The sequence below is a fragment of the Apteryx rowi genome, unplaced genomic scaffold, assembly GCF_003343035.1.
Source record: "Apteryx rowi isolate R43461 unplaced genomic scaffold, aptRow1 scaffold_64, whole genome shotgun sequence".
In the NCBI taxonomy this organism is placed as follows: Eukaryota; Metazoa; Chordata; class Aves; order Apterygiformes; family Apterygidae; genus Apteryx; species Apteryx rowi.
The window spans coordinates 938,325-951,084 of record NW_020450916.1 but is presented as its reverse complement, the minus strand read 5'-3'; the positions used below and the strand labels follow the sequence as shown (position 1 = coordinate 951,084).

General features: G+C 38.4%; 1 protein-coding gene across 4 annotated transcripts in view; it reads left to right on the top strand.

Annotated features, from left to right (window-relative positions):
• The first annotated feature begins 2,644 nt into the window (after positions 1-2,644).
• Positions 2,645-12,760, top strand: part of FBXO11 (F-box protein 11) — a 61,146-nt gene continuing 51,030 nt past the window's right edge. For all 4 annotated transcript variants that reach the window (XM_026084451.1, XM_026084450.1, XM_026084453.1 and 1 more), the window contains exon 1: positions 2,645-2,663. The gene's annotated coding sequence lies outside the window, so the exon portion shown is untranslated. The remainder of the gene's footprint in view (positions 2,664-12,760) is intronic.

Genomic DNA, 12,760 nt, shown 5'->3' with positions numbered 1-12,760 from the left:
GAATGGAATATTTTAAATGATCAAAATTTTATTTTAAAATTTCAATTTTCTTTGAGATTAAATTTCTTTTACTATATAATAGTCCAGTTTAAGATCAGTTTTCAAATACCATCCCTGAAGTTTTCTTCCTATGTTTTTCGGGATAACTTTTTCAAGAAATTGAGTGTGTGCTCTGTGCTGTGGGTTGCTTTTTATGCTGATTAATACAGTGGAAGTTAAAAATAGTTAGTTTTGTAAAAATCATTATTTTAATTTCTCTATTTGAAAGAACTGTACCAAGCAATACCTGCCATCCACTGATGCTATAAGAGTGGGTTCATTACTATTTTCTTGGGTAGATCCCAACAGACTGACTGCATTATTTATTCTATCATTTATTTTTGCAGTTGTCTTAATGACCAAGATCACAAAGAGCACTATGAGCTGCAACTCTATTTTTTTGTGTAAGATAGTGAACTGAGCACAATGAGATTTTTTTATTATTTATTTAATTTTATTATTATTATTATTATTAGACTGATTATGCTTTGGATGCAATCTTTATTCACTCAATAGTTTCCTCCCAGAGGCAGGGCTGGATCTCTAGCATTCCTCTGTAGTACCGCTATTTAGCAAACAGGTATGTAATCCACTGAAGAAGTACTCTAATGGCCAGGGAAAATTAGAAACTAACTCTTCTTGCCACTTGAGTGGTGGAGATAATTACTAAAAACTTGCTTGATATGAAAGTGGTAGTAAGAAAAACTGAAGAAATTGTCTCGGGTTTAGTATTTTTGATGTGATGTTCTGATGCAGATGCGGCAGTCACTAAAGGGGTGTGTGTGTATTCTGTATTAAACATTTATTGTAATTTTTCTTAATGTTTGTATGTACAGTCATTTTGGCGAAAGGTTAGACTTACAGTAATATAAATACTATGTATGCATTATGGTGATCAGTTAATAGTGGCTGTGGGAGCTGCTTGAGCCTGCTTAGGTCTTACTGTATAATATTTTGGGGAATATAGAGAAGGTGTGTGTTCCATCTTTCCCCTGATTCTGTAGTATTGTGGCCAAATGTTAGTGAGAGTCTGTATGACTTAATAGTTTTAGGGGTTCAACTTACAAAATTTATGTTCTCTTAAAATTTTTTTTTCCTTTAAGAATAGAGGCTCACTGCAAAGTTTATGCATGTGTGCATATTTAACTTTTTTGTTTAAACAGAGAGGAAACTCTGTGGTTGTTTGCTATTACTATAAATACTGAAAGACTAATGTTACATTAGATGGAGTTAGGCTAAGTAGCAGTTTCCAGTCCAGAAGGTTTCTGATTTACTGATCTTTTCATAAAAATTCTTATTTTTCTATATTCTAAGAGCTTGTTTAGGAAAAAACTATCAAGCCTTCAGTGGTGTAAAAAAGAGACTCATCAGTGCACTCAACTTTACTCCTTCTCTGCTTCCTTAAGGTCTTGCCTTGGAGTTGCAGTGAATGCGGGGAAATGTCTCTTATCCCACCATTTCTTATGGTGATTCTAGTGATTGTCTAGAGTAACTTTAGGTACTGGTAGAGAATCTCTTTTGTATAATTATTTTGGATATTTATGCGTCTTGCACTGCTCTTGTGTCTTGCAGACTCTCCAGTCTTTGCTGTAGCTGTCCTCATAACACACCTGGGATGTAGGGAAGTACTGTTGTTCAGAGTTCAACATTAGGAACTGAAAGCATAAAGAAATGACACAACATGACTTGCCCGAAGACACTAGGGAAATCTGTAGATGCAGTCCCACCTTTGGTTTAGACAGTCTAACTGCAGATGGCCATCAAAAGGGATTTTCTCAGTGGCGCTTTGCCTCCTCCTTCCTTCATTAATACTAGTGACACTGTGTCTGTACAATCCCTAGCCATTATGCAAAAGAGCTGATGGAGACAGGTGTGGAAAAGGGCTGTACTGTCCTTTCTGGCAGCCTTATAGTCTTAAATTGCTTTAACCTGATGATGGAACCATGTCTGTGGCGAAGCAGAAGATTGAACTTGATGCTCCCAAGTCTCTGTAGTTGATAGTCTAGTTTTTGAACTGTACTGTCTCTTGGTACAGTACCCATCTTCTTTCTGGACTTATTTTAGTGCTCAGCTTGTTTCGTGTAATACAGGATGAAAAGTGGATGGTTGAAGAGGGGGTTGTTGCTCTCAGTTGTAATTTGTCCTGTGCTCCTGGCTGATCCCTGTTCAAGGCAGGGATCACTGAGCAGCTCAAAACATGGTTCCTGTGGTGCTTTGATTTTTCAGGACAGCATATTAAGGTAAAGGGAAATTGCAGTTGGTTTACTTAATTATGCTAGGTTGAAAACTGGAGCTGCTCTTGAATTGCCACATGAACTGTAGAGCCATCTGTCATTGGGGCAACAACTTCTAAGGGGCAGCTGGCAGGACTGAGAATTGCTTCAGCTGGCAGACTTCTCTAATTTGCTACTGGGCATTAGTCAGAGCCCTTATTTGTGGGTAAGGGAGGGTAGGAGTTGCCTTAATTGTTTGTGCAATTAAGTTAAAAAATCCCAAGAGGAACAGTGGGCATTTCTGTGAGAATAAACTACATTCATATAACTTGCATTCTGTGTTCTTATAGACTCTTTTATTTTTTTGCAGTTTCAAGATGCAACAATAATATGACAGTTGTGAAGCCGTAGGTACGTTTGTGGGTGCAATGAACCATACATATGGTACAAGAAAATTATATATTCTTACTAAAATACAGTGCTATGTTGTGAAAACACCGATATTGTAGGAAATAAGTTGAGACACAACCTAGAGAAAGGATCTTGTGGAAAGTTCAAACACTTTAGATTTTGAACTAGTTCTTCAGAAAGCATTGTAAATGGTTATCTTACTTGCTTCTGAGGAAAGACCTGGAAAATTTCAATGTTGTTAATCATCTGGACACAGTGTTAGAGAAATAAAAATGCACTAATATCCTGATTTTTATCTGCGGAAGAGTATGTGGGTTTATGGAAGGTGACTGTTAGGAAAATATGTACTTGGGGAACACATTGCAGTTCACAGTCAAACAATATATGGCTTTTAATTTGAAATGCTTTGAATATTTTTATCAAGAGAGGCGGTACTACCTCTTCCTCCTCTCTCTGTGCAAGTCCAGGAGTGAGCTGATAGCTCACTGGTTTGGGAAGTCTAGGGGGGCCTGGGGCAGCATTTTACACTGGCTCTTGCATGAGCCTTAATGGCTGCTATTTGTTCATCCTGTACAACTGGCTGATACACTGGGGGGAAAGGGTAGGTAAGGGAGCAACTTTAATAATGGATTCTTAGTCCTCAGTCATAACCTGGACTGGTGTAGATGCTATTCTGTTCTAATTTAAATTAGCTGCTGCTTGCTCTCAGAAGAACCTTTATAAAGCTATCGATAGCTGGAATACTTGTATTCCATCCACATCTCCTCCCACTTCTCTAGCATGCCCGGTACACCAGAGACCATTAAAGGTGGATTTATCAACCTTGTACTGGGAAGGAACATTTGGGTTGGTCTCTGAATCTGTCTCAAAATGTTGATTGTGCCTTTACAATATTTAGAAATAATTGATTAACTGTTAAGTTTGGAGTCTTTTGAATATGCAGTATAACATGTCTGAAGCATCTCCTCCTTACTACATGCTGCTTAGAAAATGATCTGGAATTAAAACTTTCTGTAGAGCTGTCCTACTAAATCATGTCATTTGTCAGGTGAAAGTAAATTTTTGACAGGAAGCTTCCCCCCAACCTCCATTCAGACAGTGGAAGCATTTGTCTGTAATAACTGATTCAAGAATTCCCAGGAAACTCCATTTTATTCCTTGTATTTTTCAATCTGAAAAATGTATTTTATAAAATCATTATAATATCTTGAAAAAAGGTATTTGTTAAAATTTGCAAGTACCAGAAAGGGCACTGACAAACTATTGCACTCCTTTTATATTGGCAAAATGAAGTTCAGTGCCACTTTCAAAATTACTTTCTGCATAATTATTTCTGTTAAAGGATTTGCCTGATACTGTCTGGAGTTTAGGATGTTCAAGGCCATGAATTAGTTGCCATGATTTTGATCTCCATACAGATACCATGCTTCCTATAGATGGAATAGTGACAACTTTATGTTGGCAGCCATCCTGTTTTGTCTGAGGCTGTCCCATTAAAAAAAAAAAAAGTTGTGGAATCCTGGTATTTTCTTAAAATGGTGTTAAATTTTGGGTTTTATTACAGGATTGGCCTCCTGTCTCTGTTGTTCATGATGATGAGTGGGGGAGAGAAGCTGGTGCTGATGCAGCTTTTTTCCTCCCCCTCTTCTCATCTCGGGCTTTTCTGTCTTGGGAATCCAAAACTCTTCTATGTTTACAGTGAGCAACTAATACACAGTATGGCTTTGCTTTACGCCAGATGAAAACTAATTTTGACCTGTTCTTTACGTGAAGTGTCTGCAGCTCTGTATTTGTCCACTAAGGGCACCGAAACATGCTTTTTTTTTCTTCTTTTCCCTTTATAGTATTTCTCTCAACAATCATTGGCAGTTTTGTAGAAGTTTTCAGTTTGTACGATTCTCTTTTGTTTGTGTGATTCTCTTCCATTCCCAACACTCTGACATCTGAGCGTTTGCAGATCTTTGACCATGTCTATTGCTTCCTTTTTGTTAAAGGAAGCTTCTCTCCTTTCCAGTCTGTGTTATACAGAGCACAAAAGATACCTTTACAAAGCTTCTCTTTTTCCTGAAAATCTAAGCTGAAGGAGCCAAACTTGGCTTCACTTTCAAAATGTGTGGAGTTTAAAGAAAAAAGGGGGGGGGGAGGGCACTGGGTCTTGGGTGCAGAAGGGAACTGACAGATTTTTTTAAAACCTGTTGTGTTATGTAGCAGCTCTTCCCTTCCTGTTTATCGCAGGAATGCTGCCGTTTTCTGACTAATAGGTGGCATCATGATAGAGTAAATGGTTCTCACACTTGCAATGTAGAAAGAAATCACTGAAATAAAGGATGTTTTTAGTCTTTTACCCAACTGCTGCTCTTTAAAATTTTGTTAGCATAATATTGTTCTGTGTATGTTTGATTATATGTATTCAACAGTCTATTGCCTGGCAGTAAATCTAGTCTGAGCTCTAAATATATGACTTTTTCTCTCCAAGTCTAGCTTATATTATATAGTTTTAGTTTTTTTCTTTCTGGTAACTGCATTTAACTAGTGTATGTTACTGCTGTATGTTTTACTTAGTACCAGATGGGAACCCCAATATATGTTAACTGCTTGTCTGTACGGTTTAATGGGTGCATATTGCTTAGGGAACTGTCTGTCTCCTGCCCATATGCAAGGCCTAGGATTGCTGCTGCAGAAACTAGTGATTGTACCAAAGTTTTGTGAACTTTAATTAATATTACTGTGAGGTGTTTCTCATACATGCTGCCTGTGTATGTACATTTTCTGTTGAGTGGTATGGATTGCTGTGTTGCCTACAACTCAGTTAAGACCTTCTTAGTATGCAATACAGCTGTTACTTAGCACCAGCAAATCCTCTTTTTGGGGGGGTGGCATGTGGGGGAGAAGATATGAATAGCAGTTTCTTCAGCTGAAACTATGGGAGAAGATGGCAATTTCTAAGCTCATACTGAACAATTCCTCCCTCTGCCCTTCACCCCACCAGCTCTCCTCTCAGGAGAGTCTGAGAGAGTGCACTGGATTAAGTGTGGTGTTTGGGTGGGTTTTTTCTCTTCCTCTCTCTCTCTTCTCCCCCCCCCCCTTACAGAATTTTATTTTTAACTCTAATAGGGAAAGAGGTCCAAAATCAATTGTTTTTATAACTTAAACTCTGTGAATGGCTATTTTTTCAATCTCTAGGTTTTTCAGTAGGAAAGGAAGTGTTAGAGCACTTGCATTGATGGTGGATCTGCATGAGTGTGTTGGGTTGGTTACTTGACTGGTCTCCCTCCCATTTCATCCCCTTCCCCACACTTGCATTAGCTTCTTGCCACAGCTGGCTTTCTTGTCTCTTATAGCTGTCTATTTTATACACCATATGTGGTCACTCAGGTGATACAAAGTAGGTGGAAATTTTACTGCTCAAAGCTCCAAATACTTGATGCAAGTGAGGCAGATACTTTTACTGCTGGAAAAAGATTTATAGTATCTATTCTCTGCCATGTGTAAAGAGGCTAGTGTGCTACTGGAAGGAAGGAAATGCTCATAGTTTTGCAACTAAGGATGGTAGGAGTAGAGGAGAATTGAGAGAATGCAAGTGTCTTGACTCAAGGTAGGTGTCTTGGAACCTCTTTTAGTATTTAAAATGAAATTCCTACATCTGATACCTTCACTTTTTGACCACAAAGCAAGTGTCCAAGTGAGATGGAAGTAATTCGGTGATTTTTCTCCCAGTGGAGTAGAGATTCAAAGGAAACTTGTGATGAGGGAAAAAATGGCAGTGAAGAGCTCTGCAGTGTTTAGTATTGCTACTGATGGGTTTGTGAAGGCTAAATGTATCAAGTTTTCATAAGAAGAAATTGGAGGTATAGAATCTTAGAAATTGGAGGATATTCTCTTGAAGGTCATTTCTCTGACAGGAATGATTTAAAAAAAACAATATTTAAAAAGCGGTAGTGTATGGTGGAAAATTAGTGTGAAGTCTTCCTCTTATATGTTGCTTTACACCTTAAACTTCTTGAAATATTTGGGAAAACAGCCACTGTGGTCTGTCACTTTCATGTGTACAGATTCATAGGTTTTGGATTCCTCTTTTGCTGCCTTCTGTGTTTTTCTGCAGGCAAAATTTGTAGTCCAGGATATTAAAACCTCAAATTTTACAGAGACTTGGTGTCAGATAAAAATCTTTTCTCATATTAATAAATCTGTACTAGTCCATTATTATTTTAAAAAATCTGTAAAATATATTTCAGATTTATAAAACAAATGATAGGACTTTTCTTTTGCTGCTTTCTGTTATGGGAGGAGAAAGTAAGCAAAAAAATTAAGAAAATGTGAAATAGAACTTGTAATGGTGGAAAGGGTTGTTGTTGTTTTTCATGCAAATGAAAAGTCTCCTTTCTGGGAAGGGATTTGTGGTTCTTAGTAAATTAATATTAGTTATCTATCCTTGACTGACATAGAAGGTTCTTAGAAGAAATGCTTTCTTACTTATCTTACAAGATACTAGTTTTTGAAGTTAGGAAAAAAAAAAAACCTACCAAACATAAGAAAACTAACCCAAGTGGCAAAATTATAGCATGTGGAAGATATGGCAGATGTTGATGTATGTTGGGGGAAAAAGGTAAAGGTTGCTTCTGGGTTAATTTCTGGGCTTTGAGGCCAGATGCATGATCAGGGTTAATATTTTAAAGGAATTTAAAATCTGTTTTCTGTGTGAAAGTCATTTGTTCACAAGTAACTTTTTAATATTACTTCAATAAATAAGCCTGCATTTTAATATAAAATGTTTATTTGTTCATTCTATTTTTAGAGTTTTTGTTTTTTAATGAAACATAGCTTGAGAATGAACACTTTAAGAATCCAATCCAACAGCTGTTTTGGAGCACATTTTAGACTTTTTGTGGCTATGTTAAGCATGAATATAACAAAGGTGGTTAATATTCTGTGTGCTCAAATGACGTGCAGTGGAAAAAATTGCAAAGCTCAGTGTACACTTTGCAAGTTATCTTTTGATATGTATTAGAACACTTCTACGTTATCGCAGTTTTGCTAGCAAAACCAAAAAATAATGAACAGGGATCTAGAGATACTGTTCTGGATGGAGTGTAATTAATAGTTAATAAGTATTTAGCTCAGCAGAGAAAGACATCCAGTTATTTAGTAGGCTGCTTTTTACTGTGTTTCTGACCCTTGTGGCATATTTATGTTTTGTGCACTCAAGTTATATTTATTTACTTACTAAAAATGTTTTGAATGCTCATGATTTAAGAAAAACTCGTGAAGGATTCTTTCCTTGCAAGTATTTAGTAATATTGAATCTGCTTATGGCTATGCTTATGCTTCAAACTCAACAGATTGAATCTCTTTGGGTAACGGTGGCTTTTTATGCTCCCAAAAGGGCAGTGTCCTGTGCATCCCGCCTGTGTATTGGAAGCTTAAATGTGCTGTGGTCCTTTGTACTGAGGCTGAACTCTCCCTCTCTCTACTCTTGCTCTCCTAGGATAGGCATTGGCGTGACAAGGAGGTGGATGCAGCAGGTGGAGTGTCCCAGTAAAAGATAGTATCATCCTTTTGTAGATGTTTTGTATGCAGGTGTTTCCATTTAGGAAGACTTGGGGCCTCCAAAGAGGCTTTCTTTAAGATAAACATGTTCAGTGGTCAGTAAAAACTTCTCTGGTCTGGAAGTGATGGTTAATAGTGGAATGGGGCTGAGTTGCTGGCATTRACCAACGTTCGCTGAAGCAACATAGTTCTCCAGGATCAAATTGTGGAAGTAAAGTGAAAGGACTGTAGCTGAATGAGGTGGAGTCTGACTTTTCTCAGCATTTAAGAAGGGTTTTTATTATCTAGCATCTGTGTGCATGCATATAGTTCTGCTTTGTTATAAGGGGTTTTGAACTTTCCTCCACCAAAGACAGACTCCTGTAGGTCCTTTGTGAGAACCAGCGATATAAAAGGGGAATCCTTATGACCTCTGGAAGTGTTTTTTACACTTTGAAAAGGTGTCCGTTAGTGGAAACAAATCTCTATGGAAATTTCTCACTGTTCTGTTTACTTGTTCATTTCTGGTTGTAACTGGCTGCTTCCCACTGCTGTAACCTTCCCCTCCTCAGAGTATCATTTTATCATCTGTCCCTTCCAGGGTGCATTGTGCCTGTTGACTGAAAGTAAAGATTCATTCCATCACAGTTCAGGCACCTGCGTGTTTCTTATCTTGTGCTGGTATCAGAAAATCCACGCAGTACTGACAGGAAGTAATTCACTGACTTAAGTATGATGCTTCAAAAATAGCAGCCTGAATTGATGTCAGGTATTAGTTTTTCAGTCATGACTTGACTGATGCACCCCAAATTCTTTGTGCTCGTTAGTCATCGATGGTGGGATGTGCCCTGACATCTCCAGGGGGTGGGGGGAATATTGTCAGCCAGCTACCGCCATACAACGACATGGTTCTTCAAGTTGAAATCAGCATTTCAAAGTAGCCTGCCATCTATCCTTGCTTTTTAGAAACCTTAGGTTTTGTAATTCTTGAGTAACGTGGACTTCTCCAGCCCTTATTTGGGAGCACAGAGGGAACTTGGACTGTGCATGTTCTTGAAAAGTTTAACTGCTGTACAAAGACTTGTTTGGGAATAGGGTGTTCCTGCAAGACCTGTAGGTTAATATGGCATCAAGATGTTATTGTTATCTTGAGAAAAAGAACAGTTCCTTTAAGAAGTGGCCATTCTGTCAAAATTTCAGTTAGGCATTAATGAGCATGATTGTTTTTGTGCAGTTTGGAAGTTTAGTGAAGAAAATATGGGTAAAATGTGGTTAATGAAATGAAGAACTTTGGTACTGAATTGATCTCCCAGGCATTAGCATGAGGTAAACTAATTCAGAACAAGCATTGGAAACTGCAATCCASTAGATCCTCCTCTATTGTCGCCAGCATTTTTCACAGTGATATTTAAATTCTAAGGAAACGAGAAAATGCTAGTTCTCCACCTGTTGTATAGCAGTGATGTTTGAAAAAAGGAACAGTTGAAAGAATACTAGCAGCAATGTCTTTCAAACCCTCCCTGTGTACTTTGGGAAAGTATTAATCATTCATGTACTCATGAATCGAGAAAAGCATCTTGAGATGGCAGCAGTCAAGTTCTTAAATTGTCTCCCTCAGTCTCAGGGTACAGATCTGAGGGTACAGTTTTTAAACAGCGCAGCCATCGTCCCAAATACTCAACTAGGAGAAAAGAGCTGTAAGCAAACCAGCGGCAACCAAGAAATGTGAATGCTGTTCACCTAACCCCAAAACACTGCATTCGATGTGAAGGTATCTGTCTTTGCAAAAACAAACTCTGCATAATTACTTTGTGTCTTGCATTCTCCTGTTCAGGTCATCAGTTTTAACTTGCTTTTAACCATGTCCACAAGCTCTTTAGAGTAAGGTGTTTTGGGTCTCCCCCCCCCCCCCCCCCCCCCCCCCCCCCCCCCCCCGTGTAAGTACTTGAAGTGACTAGCTTGACTGGGTCTCTAGGTGCTACTGTAAAATAACTGTGTAGCAGCTGAGTAGATTACAGGTATATTTGACTGGGAAGTTAAGAACAGGTGAAATTGTGACAGGATCACTTGGTAAGGAAACTGGAAACAAAGAGGATGATTATAAAGACTAGCAGAAAATAGACAGGACCAGGAAAATAAATTGAATTTGCTGATGTTATATAACCATCTTAGTGCAGCCTCTAGATTCATTAATTTTGAGAACGTGCTTTATAAGGGAGAGGGGTTGTGTGGTTTTACTTTTAGCAAACTGACTGTAATTTAGAGTGGAGGTGTAGGAGGTTGAATATATTATTACTTCAGTTGATCTAGTTTGTATGATCCTGTCTAGCAGATGAGGGTTTTTTACAGTGTGTTCAGCTTCTGTGTTCTAGGACACTTATGTTGACTGTTGCAGAGATCCAAGAAAACATGAATTGGCACAGTAGCGTTTTTTGAGTTTAGACACTGAGATTAAAGCAATAATGTGGAAAAAGAAATAATTTCTTTTGTACTGCAGGATATTTAGAGTTGTATGAAGATAATAGTAATGCAAGTATTTCATTTTTCTCCTGCCCTGTTTCTTTCATCAGGAGTGATCTTATTATGAAAAGAACCCTTAAATAGGTGGTACTTGTGAGTCAAGTATCTCCCCCATCCCAATGCCAACAAGTATGATTTAAAGAGCTTATGAGATGGGAATAGGAACAGAGCCAGGAGACTGGAGCTTGCCATGTCTGGTGGCACCTGTCCTTTCTCGAGGGAGAGCTCAGTGAACACAGCCCAGTGGCACGTGCATGGCTCAGTTTTGAGCCTCTGCTTGGTTCCCTGTGCATGACGAGGCTTGACTTCTGAACAGCGGTGGGAGGTTATCGTGGTTCTGTTTCCCTCCTGACCCCTAATCTTGAAATTATACCTCTTATAAAGGAGGATCTGTGGGAGAACTTGGATGTTGTATTACTGTCTTTCTGAACTCTAGTAGTGGGGGATAAATCTTCTCCTATTTGTGTAAACACAAACATTTTCTACCTCATACAGGGCTTTTCTGTGTTTTTCTCTAAATGGAGTTAAATTGAAAGGTGTTTTAATCGGTTATTAACTTATCATACAATTTTCTCAAAGGTCTTATGTTGCTACTACTACAAAATAGGTTTTTGTTACAAAAGCCTCCTCAGCTGCTAGCCCTGTAGTCTTTTGTTGTTAGTGTCACCTAGCACCTTCTTAGAGGCTTCATGATGTTCCACTCACCTGGTCAACCGTGCAGAGAAGTGCTCTGTGCTGACTTACAGCCTGGCTTCCTGACAAAATGCCCAGAGGTTTTTTCTCAAAAACCTGGCCCAGAAAGATGCTGTGAAACTGGGTCTAACAATGGGGAAGGAACAAGATGGTAACATAGATTCTGGACGTTTGAGGAGGAGACTCCTACAACTGCAGAACTTGTTTTAAAAGTTCTATTTTTAGTACTGTATATCAAAAACTTAAATTACTGTGCTGAGGATGTTTTGGTCTAACCTAAAACATATGTATTCCTTCATAAGGGACTTCTTGCTGACAAAATATATTGATAGAGATTCTCTGACTGCTTAACATAGTAATATTTGCTAGTGTAGAAAATGTACATGTTTATGTAGCTGCATTGCAAATGTATAAGGCTGAAAAAAGTATAGTCTCTTCTCCTATCCTAATGTCACAGTGTCTTGGGTTTTTGGATCTGTTTATAGTACTCAATACAGTGAAAATGATTGAGGTTTTTGAGATGCCAATATACTATAAATTATATATATTTTTAAGCAAAATATTTCTTGGATAAGAGCAGTTGGATTAAAGCTTCAGTGTTCTAGCTAGGCCATAAAATCATTAAATCTAGAGGTTCTTTGGAAGTAGGTATATAAATTCTTTATGAATTCAAAGGAGTGGAGGGTTGTTACCCAACACTTCAGAATGTTGAAGCACTGCTACGTAGGTAATGAGTCGTTCTCTGACGGTGCTTTCTCCCCTTGATGACTTCAAGGGGAATCTGGGCTCCTAACTTAGGACACCCTTCAAAAATGCCTTCTGAGCTGTTTGTGTGATTATTCCCTTAGTTCACATGAGCCAAGTTAACGACATGCGGTTACTAGCTTACTTGGAAAGGACTTGAGATGTGGATTCCTACAGAGTCGCAGTGTTGGTGCATGCCCGGCAGGTTGGTGATGGAAGGTTTAGGTGTTGTGAGACTAAGGCATGCTGTCTCTGAATTGTCTAAGGCAGTACATCTGTTAGCCTGTCACGTGGAAACTTGAACCTACTGATGTCTTTTTGGGGGTGGGGGGGAAGCAGGGGGTTGAGAGGTAATTAGCACAAYACAGATATGAGTTGTCTTTTTAGGTACTTTGAATTGGTGATGCAGGATGCTAAGAAATCTCAAAATTAAAGTGAACTACCTTCAGCTGAGGCTTTATATGTGCTTTTAGAGAGGGGACAAGGGAACACTCAAGTACTGAAAAAAAAATTTTTTTAATAATGTCCTTCCATTACTTAAGTGCTCTGCTTTCCTTTCCTTATTTGTGTAGAGCTGTAAGTTAAGCAAAGCTTTGCAGTGTTTTGGACCAAAG